The sequence below is a fragment of the Schistocerca piceifrons genome, chromosome 1 (assembly GCF_021461385.2).
Source record: "Schistocerca piceifrons isolate TAMUIC-IGC-003096 chromosome 1, iqSchPice1.1, whole genome shotgun sequence".
Lineage (NCBI taxonomy): Eukaryota > Metazoa > Arthropoda > Insecta > Orthoptera > Acrididae > Schistocerca > Schistocerca piceifrons.
The window spans coordinates 955993399-956013885 of NC_060138.1; positions in this window are offsets into that span (position 1 = coordinate 955993399).

The window sequence follows — 20487 nt, forward strand, 5'->3', positions numbered from 1 at the left end:
TTTGCAAAAATTTAGGTTAGTTTGAATATGTCTTTTTGTGATTTATGTGTGCTTTGTTTATTTTTGTAGCAAAATTTCCTTGTCTTTTTGTATTTTTGAATGAGTTGAACTGAATGTGTGCATCATGTATGTACATGAACTAACAAATTAGCAAATGTATCGCACATACTTGTCCATAAATGACATACTAACACTGAGCACTGGGCGTGCGCCCGAAAGCTTTTCCCACTGAATCGTTCGAATATCTTATTTCAACTACAGTACAGCTTGATAGATTTAGCGCGAATACCAGCTAGAAGTACTTGTGGTTGTACTCTCACATGTAAGGCAGCTGCAAGCGAGCAATTTACGTTAAGTGAATGATTCTCTGTTGAATGAGAATATTACATGCAAAATTTACGGAACTCACGATATCAGCGTAGCCAAATGGCAGACACTTCATGAATAAGAGGATCTCGCAAAGAACATGAGAACTTTGTAATAGACATAGCGTATTACTGATTCAATTTCTTGTCGGTAAAGCCGACGAAAAATGTAATATCGATTGTATAAGTATTTATGTATATACTTTTAATGAAGATGATCACAATGTGCTCATAGTGCCTTTAATGTGATGTACTGTTTCGGATACTCAGATAGTGACATAAGAAAATAATTTACTCACACGATACAAACTTTAAACAGAGTAAGTGTGAAACAGAATTTAGTCGAAACATTGATAAACTGTACCAAAGTGCAGCAGTAATAAAGTAAACGTAAATGCCCGTCACATATGGCTGAACTGTAATAAGTAAAATGCTATGTGGTTGTTATAGTTTCACTGAACTGTGCATAGCAAGAAACAGTGGTGTTTATTGCAAGAGAGTAAACCAATACATCGTAGTTAAAACTGTGTGATTAAGAAACAGCCAATCTGATCTAAAATCACAAGTGAACGCTTTCAGCGGCACAAGTGTTAGTGGAACAGTGTGAAAGTGTCACAACGATAAACCTTGTACGGACGCCCACTAAAGTGACTTATAGGAAAATCATAGTGATCACTTGAGTTACGAATCACTACTTACGTTAAAGTAAAAGAGTGATCTGAAAAATCCAAAATTCCAAGTGTAGTACTGTTATTGTCTGTTCTCGACCAACATACTACAGACACTTACAAGTACATGTGTGACTGTGGAGCGTATGGCCTAATAACGTTTCCCTTACAGCCAGTTGTAGCCTCCCAACAGAAAAATTCCGTAACCTCCCAACAGCAAAAATATAATTATTTATAATTCGCATTCAGGGTAACCTACCAACAGTTTACTTCCGTAACCTTGGAATAATAACGTGACTAATTTCTCAATAAAATTGTGGCTCACTTATAACCCTTCAATAGTTGACTGTGAATTTAAACTGGTGAATTTTGGACGTCAGCAGTGCTGCATCATGGCCCTGAAAGACCATTCTGAATAAATTGAAAATTCTTACCTCAATAAGGTCGCCGGATAACGCATATATATCTGCTCCTATAAGAAATTTTTCTGGCACAGCCGAGTGCAATGCTGGCCGATAGATTTGTTACGTATAGAAAGAAACAACTGATTTTTCTTTTCAATAATCGGGATGACCAAGGATTGGAGAAATTAGTAAATTCTTTAAATTGAAATGAATGATTGTCAAAAGTTACTTTTTATGAGAAAGATTATTATTAAGAGATTTTTTAAAAACATTTACATGGGACTTGATATAACAATACTACATACGCGCGAGGCTGCTTTCACCTTATACTACAACGCTCAGGCTCCGCCATCGCTCCCCATGACCGACTCAACCAACTCGACACACACGACTGCTAGCAACTACCTACTTCTACTGCTGTACAGTTCCTACTGCATACAACGCTGCTCTCTGGTCTGAGATTCTCTTATACCTTACATATCGCAGGCAGCGCGTGAGCAATCCATCGAAATTACATCTGCTCAAGTGCGCAAGCAACGAATTTCTTAATCATGGACCTCTTAGACAGTGTATTTTGTAGTAGTATTGGTGAGAAATCTAATACGCGGTGGGTTACTTTTCATGTAGCGCGAGTGGCGAGCGGGCGCGTAGCAGTTTTGGGCCGCTCAGCTGATCGTCGCCGGGTGACGCTCACTTGTTCGCTGTTGTCATACACCGGTCGTCGAACCTGCTTTCCGAGCGCCTTGTTCCTGCTTATGCTGCTGCCCTGCCCGGCATACTCGCCGACACTTCAGAAAACGTGGAACATGTTGCTCATGAGTGTCAAGTCAAACTTGATGTGCTAAAATATCGTGAACGTCAAACCTTTCGCTAATATTGATAAACTTATAAAGATATTTGCCTTATATGTGAAACTAGTATAACTTGTTACAGCCTTGAATCTTAAGTGACAAAACATCTAATGGACATTCTTAACCAGCGGAAATGAAAAAGTTCCAAAATAATTATCATTTTAACCAACTTTTACATAGATTATTTTTATGATGTTTTGATATAAATAATGTTTTATCGTTATTGTTGTGTATATGTATGTTTAAATGTCTGTCATTCGAAAAACTCATTAAATATCACTGGAAAGTAAACAGTTCGAAGACTCTAGGCGCGGTTATTGTGGACCAGTTTTTTCCCATCCGCCTGTAACCCGAATGGGGTAACCCGAATGGGGTTGTCGGATCATAGGTTATTCTGAACTGTGCGCCTTCATGCGAAGACACAGGGCAAAGAGTAAGTTAGCCACAAGCACTGACAAAATAATTGCAAACCTGACAATACATTGTAAACAAATACTGTAGGTGTACGTGAAAGCTCTACCTGCTCAATAATTTGAATGATCTGATTTATACTTGCCCGTGACAAGTGTTGCTGAAGACATTAAAAATCATGTGAAGTGATCTGGTGTGGTAGTGGGTGAGAATAACCTTGAAAATATTTGGGTACACCCTCACTAGGAGGCCAACGCGGCGATACGCTACATAACGTGAAAAAGTAATATTTTCTTACATCAGTTTTGTTATATTTGCGAAGTTCTTCACTATTATTTTTCCCAGTTGTGAAGCAGCCATAATAATACCAACTTCAACTTGTCATGACATATAAAAATCAATACATAAAGAAGAACCCCCACAGGACGTCTAAAAACTCAAAAGCGAACCTGACGAGGATTCAGACCATAGCTCCATTGTGAGTGTGGGTTTAATGTCCCAGTGGTTTACTCAGTGAGACTCAGTGAGATGCAATTGCTGGTACTGGAGTAATATAAGGGATGATAGACGTTCCTCTATACTGCACTGCACGATGAGATAGTGTTGCAGCTCCGCCGGCCGCGGTGGCCGTACGGTTCTAGCGCTGCAGTCCGGAACCGCGGGGCTGCTACGGTCGCAGATTCGAATCCCGCCTCGGGCATGGATGTGTGTGATGTCCTTAGTTAGGTTTAAGTAGTTCTAAGTTCTAGGGGACTGATGACCTAAGATGTTAAGTCCCATAGTGGTCAGGGTCATTTGAACCATTTTGTTGCAGCTCCTCGTTTTCATACATGTGTCTGGAATCTGAATGAAAAATCGTATGCCGACCTCCAGATACATCATTACATCATCTTTCTTCAAAACACACACACAAACTGATTTTTTATCTACCACAGCGTTTATATTTTTAAACCACAATATTGTCCACTTCAAAGTGGGGCAGCTACGGACTGGTGGAGCCATTGTTCCCAGTCGTGGTAGCAGAGTTGAAAGGCTTTAACTGGTAGGGCCGTTAACGTGTTGCTTTTATTCTTTTGTTCTCCAGAGTCCCAAAGTGATGTCCTTTTAAGGAATTTTTCAATATAAGAAAATGAAAAATATCGGTGAATAGGAGGGCTGTGGTACAACAAGACAGCCTTTCGAGGTCAAAAATTCCGTGACTGAAGTGGCCGTGTCACATAGGGCGTATTCTTGATGCAGCATCAGCCGCTTCACTCGATGCACCCTTTTGCTGAGCCTTTCAAGGATCTTTCTAATGCACTTGACTGACAGTTTGTCTATGTGAAACGAACTCTTTATACACGATACCCCTAATTTCAAAAAGGAAATCAGCATAATTTTGATTTGCTCATTCGAGTATTTTTCGGCCGAAGAGATATGTCAGTGTGACATTCCTAGCTTTGCCGCTATGCATCAGGATCGTGCCCAAAAATCCAGTAATCATCATCGGTGATCACACGAATGAACCGTTAATGGTCATTGACAGTCCTGTCAAGAAGGTCGACGCACAGGTTTCTTCGACTGCCCTTCCGCTCAGTTTCGGGGTTTCTCGGCACCATTTTGGAACAAAACTTTCGCATGTGCAATACTTCTGGCGAACTTTGATGTACACTGAAAATTTAACAGGTGACCCTCATCCGTATTGTTCAACGTCGGTATTATCTCAGAAGGGCACGTACACATTCGACGTTATCGTCGGTTTTGGAAGCTGAAGGTTTCACTGAACTAGGTGCGTCTTCAGTGTGTTCTTGGCTTTCCAAAATTATTTTGTACAAGCGAAGAACTTGCTCCCTTGATAAGGGATACTCACAGCTTTCCACTTCCAACTTTTCAAAGGTCACACTCGCGGATTCCCCAAGTTATACACAAGACTTGAAGACATAACGTTACTTTAAAATCCTTTGTTCCATGTTCGTAACACACACAAAATAAAAAACACTGATAGCGCTCTCAAAAATCACATGACGGTTGCACGGCGCTGGAATTTAGACTGAGCATCTGGAAGTGATGAGCAGTTTATACAAATAGAACAACACTGTGTTGCCAGATCGCTCACAGTGTCACCAAAGTCATTACTTTTCTAACACATTTAGTTCCTAGGCCTCTAAACGATTTTTTTTGTCTAAAATAGACAGCCCGTACTGCTAAAACGGTTGGGAAACGCTGCTGTAAATCATTGGAGGACTGAACCGACCAATTGCAAGTGCGCCCTGAGTGGGCCGGCTCTAGACAGTTAGGCTATCTCATTACTTAGTATAGTTTCCGTATTTATGATGGTAGGATGTTATTCCTACGAGTGAATATTTCATAATTTTAAAAGAGAACTGAAGTTTAAACGAGCTTCGGGGTAGGTTTGTGTCCAATCTCATATTCTACAGTCATGAAAATCTTTTTGTTGTATTTATGTGAACTTTCATTGTGCTCCATAAACGAAAATTAGAGCCCAGGAGCTATGATGCTAGAATTAATGTCAGAGCGGCTCTCAAATAGCTTACTATTATAAAGATTCATTTTCATGGTTTTGAAATTGATATAATAAAATATGGTGGCATCTTCTATTTTGAGAGTTTCATTGTAGTCGTGATGAGATATTTCCACTTGCCCTTCCATTATTCACTGTTCATCACTCGCTTGTTAGGACCTGCGGCTGGTGTAGAAGAATCCAAGGGATCATCAAGACAGCTTTAGAAGACACGAAGTAAGAAAAACCTTTCTTTCTGTGTAGCTAGGGAAGAAGGAAATTTGATACACCTTTTCAGTGAGAAATGGTCAACCTAACAACCCACATGCAACAATTCGCAACGAAAAACTTGCATTGTTAGCATGTTCGATATAGTATAGTCTAACTGCAGGAACATTCCAAAACTCATCCACATTAAGTCAAATAGCGAAGTAAAGGTAGGAAGCTTTAGAATCTTCTTTAAAGGATACGAGTCTATAGCGAATTGTAAAAAGCAACGTGTCTGGTTGGTAATGCATTTCTTTTGGAGGTACACCATGACTGAAACTTGAACCCAATTAGATAGATGCCGAATCCAAGAGTTTACCTTAAACGACATTTGTACTAACTGGAGCAATATTTTATACAGGAGTCAGTAGCATCTCGTACCTTTACATTCGCATGTTGTCGCAAAAGTCGTTAGCAGACCCATGTTTACTAGAACTTTTTTACTTCAGTTATCATGTATTTTCATCCCTGTAGGTTTTCGTTAGTAATTTATTCTACACCAAAGGCATAATTGTGGGAATTTAGCATTAGTTTGTTGTATGTTGCGGTTTACTTTCATTGCAGAAGGGCAATTTCCAGTTTGCCTAATACAACCAGAATGGATCTCAAAGTACAATCGGCAACTATTCGATTTAGAAAGAACATAAAAGGCCGCAACACCGTTTCCATACTTGTATACATGAAGCAAGGTGTGATCTGAGAATAAACCTAAGACATATTTCTGGTCTAGGAAAGTCTCTCCTAAAATCGAGGAGGAAGGAAGAAATGAAAATAAGGTGATCATTTACCCCAAATCGCCAGCCAGCCATCTTCGCTAGTCCATCTGCCAGCGCCGCCGTGCAAAAAATTAGGCAATGCAAGATACCGACAGTATGACAGGCTATTGTTAATGGAATGGAAGTATCTTTATCTACAGTTAACGTAAATTACAGTAAACTTAAATTCAACACATCTCATTTTATATCGGGCACATTATTTTAAGATCTTCAACCCCTTTGAAGTGGCTGAATGTTGTTGGAGATCCTTTTTCTGCAACTACAGCTGTCCAAGCCATTCTGATAGGGGTGTAAAAGTAAAATGTAGACTCAGAAGAACGTAGAGCAGACAGAAAATCCAGGACATCAGATGTGAAAGAGATTCGTGGAAGCGGAAAAGATGGCAAATGGTCGCATTACTTGAGCAACTGCTGAAAACGCAGTCCAAGTGATTATGGTAGATATTTGTTATAACATTGAATTACTGTATAAAAATTTATCAATAAAAGAAACACCATGTAAAGTCAGTTGAGTAGGTGCATCATATATATCGACTTCTATATCCGTTCTTGGCCAACTACTGTCAAGTTCATGGCAGAAGGTCTTTGGGGGCTATAAACAGTCTAATCCCGCCTGTAGAGTCGCTACCGAAATTAATTACTATGGGGCTGTACTATATTCAATGATTTCTTACTTCATACTGCTTCTGAAATTTCGTAAGTAGGATTTCGGAGAGTAATTGTCGTCCATCTTCAATGGTATTTTGCGGCTTCAGGGCTTCCAGCAAACCCATGACGCTCTCCCATGAGGTCATCAGTCTTCTGACTGCTTTGGTGCGGTCAGCCACGAATTCCTCTCCTATACCAACCTCTTCATCTCAGAGTAGCACTTACAACCAACGTCCTCAATTATTTCCAGGGTGTATTCCTATCTCTGTTCTCCTCTACAATTTTTACCGTCTGCGGCTCCCTCTAGCACCATGGAACTCATTCCCTGATATCTTAACAGATCTGCTACCATCCTGTTCGTTCTTCTTGTCAGTGTCTTCCATATATTCCTCTCCTCTACGATTCTGCTGTGAACCTCCTCATTCCTTACCTTATCAGTCCACCTACATTCGTCTGTAGCAACACATCTCAAGTGCTTCGATACTCTTCTTCCCCAGTTTTCACACAGTCCATGTTTCACTATCGTACAACACTGTTTTCCACACAGACATTCTCAGAAATTTCTTCTTCAAATTGAGACCTATGTTTGATACTAGTAAACTTCTCTTGGCCAGGAATGCCCATTTTGCCAGTGATGGTCTGCTTTTGATGTTCTCCTTGCTCCGCTGCCAAGGAAACAGATTTCCTTAACTTAATCTACTTCGTGATCAGCAATTCCGGATATTACATTTCTCGCTGTTCTAATTTTTTCTACTTCTCATTACTTCCATCTTTCTTCGATTTACTCTCTCTGTATTCTGTATGCATTAGACCGTTCATTCCATTCAGGAGATCCTATAATTCTTCTTCACTTTCACTCAGGATAGCAATGTCATCAGCGAATCGTATCGTTGGAATGCTTTCAACTTAAATTGTATTTCCACTTTTAAACCTTTCTTTTATTTCCTCATTCCTTCTTCGACGTAAAGATTGAACATTAAGGGCGAAAGACTACATCCCTGTCTTAAACCCATTCAGTCCGAGCAGTTCGTTCTTCATCATACACATTATTCCCTCTTGGCTCTTCTACTTATTGTATATTATCCGTTTCTCCCTATAGCTTACCCCCATTTTCCTCAGAGTTTCGAACATCTTGCACCATTTTACATTGACAAACGCTATATCCATATCGACAAATCCTATGAACTTATCTTGATTTTCCTTTAGTCTTGTTTCCATTATCAACCGCAACGTCAGAACTGTCTCTCCGGCATCTTTTCCTTTCCTAAACCCAAACCGATCGTCACCTTACACATGCTCAATTATCTTGGCCATTCTTCTGTATATTATCGTTGAGCTGATTGAGCGATAATTCCCGCACTTGTCAGCTCTTGCAGTCTTCGGAATAGTGTGGATGACATTTTTCCGAAAATCAGATGGTGTGTCGTCAGACTCATTCATTCTACACACCAATGTAAACAGTCATTTATTGCCATTTCCCCCAAATGATTTTAGAGATTCTGATGGGATGTTATCTATACCTTCTTATTTATTTGATATTAAGTTTACCAAAGAAATTTAAATGCTGATTCTAATACTGAATCCCCTGCCTCTTCTATACCGAATCCTGTTTGTTTCTGTTTCACAGAAAGCCAATCTTCTTTGCTTTCAATTTCACCAAACGTCGGGTAGAGTTGTCCTTCCTACAATCATTTCTTTTTCAATTCCTTCACATTTTTCGCACAGCCATTTTGTCTTAACTTCTCTGTATTTCCTCTCTATTTCATTCTTAACTTACTTGTATTTCTGTATTCCTGAATACCCTTGAACATTTTTGTGCCCCCTTCCTTCATAGATCAACTGAATTGTATCTTCTGTTACACATGGTTTTTTCGCCGTTACCTCCTTTGTATCTTATTTTTTTCAATTGGTGATCGCGCATTTTAGAGATGTCCATTCCTCTTCAAACTGAATTGCCTATTCCTTGTTGCAGTATAATTACAGAACTTTGAGCGTATCCCTTCATTCCGTAGTACTTCCGTATCCCTCTTTTTTATGCGTTGATTCTTCCTGACCAGTCTCTTAAATTTAAGCCTACTCTTCATCACTACTGAATTGTAATCTGAGTCTGTATTTGCTCCTGTGTGTGCCTTACAACCTCGTATGAGATTTCGGACTCTCTGCCTGACCATGATGTAATCTAAATGAAATCTTCCGGTACCTCCCGGCCTATTCCAAGTATACCACCTCCTCTTGCGTTTATTGAACAGAATTTCACTATTACTAGCTGAAATTTAATGCAGGACTCAATAAGTTTTTAGTATCACACTCATATTCTCCAATAACCCTTTCTTCCACTACTTTCACTGCAGCCACATTCCAGTCCCCTGTGACAGACTTTCATCTTCCTTTACGTAATGAATAACCCGTGCTGTATCGCGCATACTTTCTCCATCTCTTCATCTTCAGCTTACGACGTCGATTTGTATTTGAAAACTATCGTTGTCCATGATGTTTTAATCGTTATGCTTCAGTTATCTTTTCAGCCATTTTCTCCTGGTCACCTCCCCCTTGGAAGTTCCCTCCCGGAGATTCGATTGGGAGGATTATCTGGAATCTTCCCAACGGAGAGACCGTCGCGACACTTTCTCATTTACGGACCACGTTTCCTATAGATAACACATTACGTGCCTTTAACGCGTATCATTACACCATTTAAATATAAACACCCCATGTATGAGTTAGCTGATACCAGTTGTGCCTCACTAATATTATAGTCATAATATAATACATTTTTCCCCGTTTTGTTTAGTAAATTACTCTGCATTTCCGAACATTTTAAAGGAACCTAACGATCTGTGCTAGCTTTTGTGTTTCTATCGAGGTTTGACTGGGCAGTTGGAACGCTCTTCTCAGACGGTACATCATTAAAGAAAACTGTGATATGGCAAAAAATCCTGCGCTATTATTAATAATACCTGCCAGGTCATTAATTTACAACATGAATAAATCAGATTTCCCCGACACAGTACGGTTAATAATTATCGCTTTTTTTTAAAAAAAAAAAAAAAAAAAAAAAAAAAAAAAAAGCTTAACTGGGATGTTAAACCCGCTCAAAATAATGGATTTCTGAAACAACCGATTTTAGGTTTTTTTTATTGCTATTACTTCCTGGAATAAGCATAAAGATTAACTAAAGCGTGAAAATTTTTCACTCCCTTATTTTCAATATACGTTGAATCGAAATATTAAATTAAATAGGCACATAAAAGAAAATTTCGTACGTCCACAATTAGCAGCTTTTCTCGAATGGTGAAAAGTGGTTGACTACTACAAAAAAGCACCAGTATCCTCCTACTCATTCTAATTGTTTGAAATTTGGCCCAAAAATAAAGTGATCTGGGATCATTTCACTACTAGGACATTCATAATAGTTTGTGTTACTTGGTGAAAACCGAGGTTGAAGAACTATATTTCTCATGTTAATTTGTCCGTTTTCAAGACATAACAACATATGAAGACATGTTGTGCAAACACAGGCACCAAATCATCTACTTTCAATTTTATTATAAACTATGTTTTAAGTATCTTACTTTTATTATATCGCAAGTTTATTGTAAGTTATAACACTACCGTGGAATGTTAAATGCCAAATATGACATAAATCTACAATATAGCGTTCCCCTCTGGGAGGAACTTTGAAATTGACCGTGCGTTAACCTAATGGACAGAGCGTATCGAACATGGATTTCGTACAATGGCATTTAGTACAAAGCAGAAAGACTATAATTTAGAAAACAAAGAAAGTACAGAAAGTTTTTGCAATTTAAAAAATACGGTCACCAGCCTAATTATGCATAATCATGTGAAACCATTACTCTCAATGGATTTAAATATACTTTTGCAAAAGGGACTTCCGTAATTTCTCTCTTAGTAAAGTGCAATGAACACACACAACTACCAGGCGAACTGCGCAGTACATAGCATTAACTATTAATTGCATAGATTAGCAATCACAGAAATATAAAAGAGACTTTATTCCTGTTATGTATAATTACTACCTCAACCATTAATTAATTCAGCACAAAATTGTTCTCATAGACATCACAACATTATGTGGTCCATGACAAGAGGTCAAGTTTGACTAACACGTACACATCACAAACGCAATAAATAACACCGTACTGACACATTTCATGTTCACTCTATTGTGGAAATGTTTCAGATTTCATTAGCGAGAACCATATTCTGTTTGTCTTTCTCCTACTAGCAGAGATTAAAGTGGGGCCCTTAAACTGTCCCTTCCTTTATAAGCAACAATGCACACCTTTCAGAAACAATTTTAATCACATTAGTACTGACTTCCCTCCCTACTTGACATTATTTATGTTTCAGTGCTATATAGAATTATACACTGACAGTACTCTTAATTAACTTCAGAAATAAGTTGAAGGTAAAGTAAAGTTTCAAATAGGTTTAGCAATATGTGCCTTTTTCATTACATAAGAAATAAGTGATTTTAAGTATCAACATTTACATTCTTTAGCACTAAACGTTGGCGCAATCAACGTAGTAGCAATTCAAAGCAAAATAAAATTTTTTAACAAGTTCCCAATAATGTGCCTCTCTCTTTATCTGTGAACAAATGATTTAACTAGCAACTTTTATACTCTAAATCTGAAACTTAGGCACATTTAAATAGAAACAATTTAGTATTCTTTCATAAACGTTAGTATTCTTTCATAAACAGGATACTCCAAATGCGAGCGCACCATTTTACAGCCGGAACCACATCCGAGGCCATTCCATCATAAATTCGGTTCCTGAATGCCTCACTTGGCACCTGCGGTGTTGACTACACAACTGCTGACCACTGACTGACTGACTAACTCCCTCTCTTCCCGCCCACATTGACCGCCACTTCCACCTTTTCCCGCGCGCAAAGTCTCTTCCGTAGTGGAAGGGGTTTCCTACGTCTTTTATACATCATATAATATCCCTAAGTATGAACCACTTACTTTCATACAATTTCGTTTTCATAAACACACATATTTAATAAAGTTTCATCATTTTTGCATACTGTTAAGTTAAAACAAATTATACATCACAAATTTCCATTTCCCTTCAACAAATTAAGAGAACATAACGCGTAAAGAATAAACACTCTATAGTTGTATACACTTAATAACACTGTACTAACCACTCACAATCGATAATAGTGTTACAGACATCTCCTGATGGTGCCATTCTGTAATACAACGGATGTCCGGCGACGACAATGGGTAACTACCATAGAGACCAAATTGGGTAACTGCGTGTACGTGCTACCATCTAACAGCCATGCCACATGCTAACAAGCACTTTTATGCCTCAGCAATTGAGTTCTAGGTCTTATGGTACGTGTTTATTGCTCGTTTCTACCTGCATTGTTGTTATAATTGTACTGATCGCTTTTTCCCATTTGTCTATAAGTACTCAATATTTCAAAGTGATGCAAATTTTCCGAATAAAAATAACTTATTTTAAAAATTTATTTAAAAACGAAAAATTTTAACACTGCTGCAATGGATTTCTGATATTTTATAACCGAGAGCAAACAAACACCGAAAAATACCGGTTATTCGGAACTAAAATACCGGCATGGGTTTTAACTGGTCCTGTGAGACAGATGGAAGTTACGTCTATATACGATTCCAGTTGTGAATGATTAATTTCGTAGTCAGAGGATAATTCATTGTCTGGATTTTGTGAAGATCACAATTTTACATTCTTGAATATAGAAAAAACTGCCGATCTTTTCATTATTTTGAAACCTTACCGAGATTTTACGAGGGCCCGATCCAAGATAACGCGTTGTGACCAGGTCAAATAATCCTAGTTAATATAGTGCAAGTGCTGAGAAAGAAGTTACCAAATACTCATTGCTCGCAATGTAATGCGACTACTTATCATTCTGCAGCAAGCTAAGGATGATCCCGTCATTTCAGAAACTCTCAGTTATATTTCCGCTAATCAGTACAAGGAAGTGTTATCATTTGTGCATAAGAAGTGAGTATCGCCGTCATCTTTGCATAATAGCTGTTCTAGGCTGTTAACGGGACTCTAATCAAGTCAGTGTACTTATCTGAAATGGCTTTAATTAAAACTTTACCATGTTCGTTAAATGACTCTCTGAACGGGCTGTTGTTATATTATGAGAAACGGTATCCACAGAAACAACGAGAGAGCCAAATCTGGAGGAAGTACATGTTACATTACTCGTTGATGGTAATTAATCTGCCAATTACAACACGTCAGCCCACCACATCTGGACGGTATGTCGATAAATCAGGAACACGGCCAATCAATCACCGAACAATTTGTTCGAACATGACGTCAAATGTTATCCTGCATGAAAAAGAGAAATTGATGAAACACCTGTGACCTTTTATGAACTGATGTCGAAATCTCGTTACGAAAAATTAGTTCTCTGTCTTTCAAAACAACCAGCGACTGTGAACAGTAACAACAGACGAATGACCGTGCGTAAAAGCAAATTTGCTGTGGCAAAATCTAAGATTAGTGTTTCATATTCCATCGAATTTTAAAGATAGATTTTCAATATTAATTTGACACACATTCTTAATTATGCATATCGCCACTACAGCTGTGAATCAGGGTTAATTCAATTATCGCTCTCAAATGGTAATATCCAGTTTTAATTCAGGGAGAGCATAGAGTTCATGGCTTCGGACACCCATCAGAATTTATTTCTCGTCACGCAAAACTTTGTATTTTAAAGGAATGCATTACACTACAAATAAAAACTACGCGAAATGGTTACGCCCTTAGGGAACTCCCACCTTGAGGGTACACGGGGTAGCAACCGTATTGCCGTGAGATGAGTTCTAGACATGGTCCAGCTACCGGTATCAAGCTCCATCTGTTTCCTTTCCTGTCGATCTCACTTAGCCAACTCGATAGATTTTTGAACCCCAGAAGTACTAGGTTTCGAGGTCCGAGGGAGTATTTCATTGTCCGTGCACAGCTAGATCCTTAAAAGCGTCTATCTTGTAGAATAGGTTTCTCGATCAGCAAATGATAATGGAAAAAGACCTGAAGAAATGGATCTGCGCTTCCTGCAACCTCGCACGGTTAATGGTGCATAAGTATCAAGGGCTAAGAGATGTAAAGACTCCTAATCAAAGACTGATGTGGCAGCTGTGGTGAAATCAACCAGCCTCAGAAAGGATAGTCTTGAATAAAAATCCGCTGACAGCTGGATCAGCGACCTGCTCGAGCTTATAGAGATGCAAGTATCGTTACAGTAATATTGAATACGAATCCGTTGACAACCAGATTAGCGAACTGGTGGAAGTTGTAGCGATACAAGTATCATTACAGCAACAAACGGTAAAAGTCCAACATTTTCTTCCATAACAACATCACATTATAACTGATGACAAAATTTAATCACATGTCTGCTTTCATGGGTAAAGAGGCGCATCATAGAGTGTGACTAACTATACGCATATGCCATCTGGCAGGTATAACAAGAATTAATGTTGTGAAGGGACGGTAACAGGCTGCTGTCTCATGTCTAAAGTTCCAACTAATGGTGCTTTAGACTTTCATAAACCATATTTTTGAACGATGCAAATGTATATTCTTTCATTTACTTTCTTAAAACGATTATATTGTTAATATCACAAGGTTATGTGTTTCTCATTCTAAAGAGACATGACATTTATATTAAGGAATATTCTGTAGGGAAACGCTGCAGGTGCATTGGTGTGGCCATATCCCGTTATCCTGTCTTTTCTCAGTAACTGTAGTTCCACAACACTACAATAAAGAGAGCCCTAGTTCAGAAGTGGTGAGACGAAAACATAATGTATGCATGTGGTGTTAATTGAGTTAATTATCAATGAGAGCCTTGGAAGACATCTGTAGAATGCTACATTTGAATAACAGCTCAACAAATACGTGTAACTGTCTAGGAAGAAGTGAGCTCTGATTTGTTACAAAATGTGTGACTGATATGTTACGTAGTCGTGCGCTCTACAGAACTTCAAGGTACTCGGTACTGGCTACTAGTGCAAAGAAGGAAGCAGTTTTACTCAAAGCCAAAAAAGTGTTCGCTGCAAAGCGCATATTGTAGTAGCATTTTCCGCGGGGGGTTTGGACATGGCTCACTACACAAGTTTTTTTCTTTATGTGCTTTTGTGTAATTCGTACTTCATATAGGGAAACCACATTTGAGCTGTGAAAGACATGTTCTATTCTGTTTTTCAAGTCATATAATAATAATCTGAGTTATTCTTGGAGCAAATGCTTTTATAGTGTTATCGTCTATAGAGTGGAAAGCTGGCATAAATATCAATATAAATATTCGCCAATTACTTAAATGAAGTTAAAAAGTAAACCAGCTAAATGCTTTTATAAATTTTACATGTTGCTAATGTTGAACGTTATAAGGCAGTGTAAAATTTTTATTGTTATTGTTGAAAACACTGCGGTACCGTACATTACGAAAATTCTCAATTAGTTTGCATGTGACAAAATAATACCCTCTTTATTCAAGGCTAAGCTCAAGGGTCACTTCAAACAGAAAGTGCAATTTCTTGTCAGTTGTTGCGAAATGATCCAAATAATTTCAACTTTAGTACGAAACAAATGTTCATAGACAGTACACTTACCAAGTCTGCCACCACAGTAAGTAAACATTTTCTGTGTTTTGGAGGCTAGTTACATAATATTTTTTATGTTCAGTGTCTCTGAAGTGTCGCCCATTCCTAGTAGTTGTTTGAGTGTGAGTGTATGTAGATATTTTCGTTAGGCATTGATGCACGTAAAGTGTTCGTGTTAGTTAACCATTTCCAACCATCGTCACCTCAAAGGGGGTTCATATAAAATTAGTCAGGTTTCCTCTACTTTTGGATTCCAACTACTGTTTTATTTATATACTGTGTAATGTATCATATGGTAGTTCGCAAGCGCTGTTTAAAATAGAGAGTGATCAGTAGTTTTGTTGCCGAACAGTTACTGCAAGCGATCGTTTCCCCTTTTTTCTTTTTTAGTCCAATTTCCTAACAAGGTCATTAGAGCAATGAACATTGCAAATTAGGATATAATTTAATTGAACGGGGACGACGCAAATTGTAGCATCGTTTCTCAGAGTAGTAGTACTGCGCCTCGGAAACGATAGATTACAAATGTGACTACGAAGGCTAGAAACAATTCTAAGACATGGAAGAATATTCAGATAATTGAAACACGTAACATAAAACGTGTCCATAACAAAGATCAAAAGCTTACAGAGGAACTGAAACATCACTAAACCTCATTATGTAGTATTCAAGCGGCGAAAAAGATAAGCAAAGGGAGTAAAGAAGGATTATAACCGGGCCGGCCGGAGTGGCCGTGCGGTTCTAGGCGCTACTGTTTGGAACCGCCAAACCGCTACGGTCACAGGTTAGAATCCTGCCTCAGGCATGGATGTGTGTGATGTCCTTAGGTTAGTTAGGTTTAATTAGTTCTATGTTCTAGGCGACTGATGACCTCAGAAGTTAAGTCGCATAGTGCTCAGAGCCATTTGAATCATTTGATTATAACAGGTATAAACACATTTACAGTGGAGTCGAGAAGGAGACAAGGGCTAAAGCAGAAGTACTGGTATTTACCCACAGGAAATGCAAGATACCATTAAAGATTGCGAATAAATTTACCAAAACTGAAACTGTCTCAACACAAATTAAATATTATCTATCTGTACAGTTCAGACGACTGAAAAGAAAGAGAGGACGTCTATACGAAACTTCAAGAAATCATACATATGTCACCTTCAGTTATCTTCCTTCAAAAGACCTTACACTGCTAATGGGGAAACTTCAATTTTTTTGTGGCGAACAGTGACATCCCTGAAGTTGAACGACATTTAGGGAAGACTTACTAAATGACAATGGTGATATTGTGAATAATTGTTTATATGACGATTGAATAATTGTTTCAATGACGACAAAGAGCAGTATAAATACACTATTCAGTAAACAAGACGTTATAAATGTACAATAGGTTACATTCGTACAAACAGGAACATTCGGCCCAGACAACAGCATATGTTAGGACTAAACGCTGCCAACACAGGAAACAGTAATAGCCTGATCATGATAAAAATCAGATTGCACGTAGGAAGGAACAAGAATACTAAAGAATATAGCTTAAGTGAACAAACGTTTGATATAGAGTCACTATAGAATGAATCCACAAAAATCTTGTATCAGAAATGCTTAGCTGAGAAAATAGAATCCCATAAGTATAGAGGATGATGAAGATCGAAGTTGGAAGGAAATCGAAATAAGCTTTGAAACTGCCGCTCAAGAAGCATTACGTACACAAGCTGTAAAGCATGACAGGAAAACAAAAAGAAAAATATGCTTGTGCAAAGAGAATAAAGAAATTTGTGAAGACAAGAGGTGCGCCTGTCTGAATTATAAATTGTTCAAATCACAACAGTCTTTTGCAGCGTATAAAAGAACTCGTAATGAGACAAAATCACGAGCGAATCGTTTTGAGGAGTACTAAATAATCTTTCCTAAAAACATACAACATAATTTCTATAGGGTGCGAAACAATTTTGGCGAATGATACGAATGCAGACTAAAGAATTAAATGAGATTTAGAAAGTGAACGAAATAAATCAGGAATTACGGGCTGAAGATCAGAGTTTTTTAAAGGTAAAAATGAACCAGAAAACGAAAGACATCAGAGAACAGCACACAGGTACACTATGGCTTAACTGTCTCCTATGCGCCGGCCGGAGTGGCCGAGCGTTTCTAGGCGCTACAGTCTGGAACAGCGTGACCGCTACGGTCGCAGGTTCGAATCCTGCCTCGGGCGTGGATGTGTGTGATGTCCTTAGGTTAGTTAGGTTTAAGTAGTTCTGAGTTGTAGGTGACTGATGACCTCAGATGTTAAGTCCCATAGTGCTCAGAGCCATTTGAACCATTTTTTTGTCTCCTAAGCAGTGGTGGAAGATGCTGTTACTGCAAGTTGAACAATAGAGAAACAGAGGGATATTTCTGCCTGAGTATGATTAAATCTTTCCCTCGAAAATTTCTCTCTGTCATACCACCTCTGTGTTACCACAGGTGACATGTCCGTCACCTCATTTGTAATAAGGTTGCCATATTTGGGAGGTGCTTATTTGCTTCCGCCGGCCTGAGCGGAATGCATAAGTTCCAAGTAATGTCAGCATCTTACAGTCCTCTATAGTTGTCCCCTGCGCAGAAAACAGAATCCAGGTCGTGAATCCGTTGCCTGGAGGCTGTAGAAAAGCTCTTAGCGGGTAAATCGCATTTTGTGAATAATTAAATTTTCAATTATTTTGTTTATATAGGATGGCATGCGCTTTTTATTATTAGAACATGAGGAAACGCACAACTGCTTTCCACTTTAAAGTCACAACTAAATTCCATTTCTCAACAAAATAATGAACTGCGTATTTATATAATTACTATCACACGGTTCTCAACTACATGTCCAAATAACCAAACATTACTGATAGTCTTAACCTGATGCCGACCGTGGAAGCCAACATGTCTGCCCGCCGACACTGCTGAACCAGTTATGATCTTACAGCCGAACCACTTCGCCCGCTATCCAAATGAGGTGCGATCCGAAGATCACCGAAGTGCTACGTCTGCCTTTTCGTTTAGCAGTTGTTTATTATTCTGCTATTTATTAATATTTGTGAAATAATGGAATAATAGCACGCTAGTGAGAAAAGCTTTAATTTGAAATGCAAGTAAATTCGCTGTTTAGTTTATCTAATATTAATATCAGAAAATTATCATTTCGCGAGAAACTTCCGAACGCTGAAGCCAATCGCGGAGATGAACCACAATTGTGGGCGGTCTTTGTCACTGCATCCGTACCGAGAAAACCATCTGTCATCGGTACCTCACACCACATTACGTCTACTGCTCTAAGAAGAGCTTCTTGTAGCTGAAAATGATGGCTGCAAAGCCAGAAATATTAAACATCCGCCTCCTTCTAAGATTTTGAAAAAGCGGAATGTTCTGCAGACAACAACCAATTTTGGAAATGAACAAACTTTTACTCAACTTTTTATCAGTTTTACAGGTATCATGTCTCAAGAACCACCACTCCACCATTCCACTGTACTTCTAATATCTTATTGTGTTCAAAAGTTGAATCTACTTTACATTTTTCGTTCTCAGATTATTAATTTGCTTATATAATCAGAGACTTAATTATTTCATGATTAAAAAATTACTGTTATTCTCAGTCAATTCCTGTATAACTTCAAACCCGTACATTATTGACCTTTAGTTGCACTTCCTATAATAATTACATTATTCTTTTAATCACAAATAATTTCGAAGAATAATTATTCTGCACCTTTATGTTGCTAACAGTCTTTTATTGCTTTGAAATCAACCATTTCTGCTATAATACTCCATAGCAGCCCACTACCTCCTAAGGGAGTTTCATTCACAATATTTTATACTGCTGTTAAGTAACTATCAATGCAATGCCGTCCATTAATTTCAACAAAATATATTCACATGGCCGTGCGGTTCTAGGCGCTACAGTCTGGAACCGAGCGACCGCTATGGTTGCAAGTTAGAATCCTGCCTCGGGCATGGATGTGTATGAGGTCCTTAGGTTTGTTAGGTTTAATTAGTTCTAAGTTCTAGGCGACTTATGACCCCAGAAGTTAAGTCGCATAGTTCCTAGAGCCATTTGAACCATTTTCAATAATTTACAACGTTGTTCCCTTTTGGCACATTGCCGTCCTTTTGACTGACCAACTAATATTCCACTACTACCGGCGCATTACCATCCTTTCAGTTCGATAAAACGTTCTTTACACTTTTGCTCATTATCATGTCGACACCACTACTTTTTATCTGAATGCGTCATAAAGACATCCACTTCACATAGTTACAAATATAATAAACACAACACCTATATATTTCACACATACGTGGAGGCGGAAGAACATGTACTCACACGTTTTTACCATAATATACGAAGCACCCCACAACAGTAACCCATACTCATAATTCTGTTGTACATGATGTGGTCTTGCGTTGTTTAGCTCCAGACTTTCAAAATTGCTATTGAGTTCAACAACTGTCAATACATTTTTCCACCTCCAAACTCAGCATACAGCTCCATTACAATTCCATGAAATAATACAAAACGCTTTAAATAAGTTTCCCAATAATTTTAAAATTTTTAAGTAGACTTTTTTGTAAACTATTACGATATAAATACATAATAGGTAATATAATGCGTAATGTTTTGTTTCTGATTTAGATTATTTACAAACACTGAAACAATGCCCCTATTCACATCGTACTACGATAGCTTCATCAGTATTTTTGGTTTGGTCTCAGCTGTGGCATTGCCATTCGCACTCTTTTACTAGCTCAGTACTTGCTCGCACCATCTGGTACTACTGGCCCGTTTCGGTAATGACTCACGCTGCTAGCCGACGTCATCTGAGGTTAGGCTCAAACTGAAACGCGTATAGCGGGTGTAGGGAAACGCAACGCAGCGCGCATTTTTGTAACTTCACTGGTTCAAATGAGACCGCGCAAATTGCGACG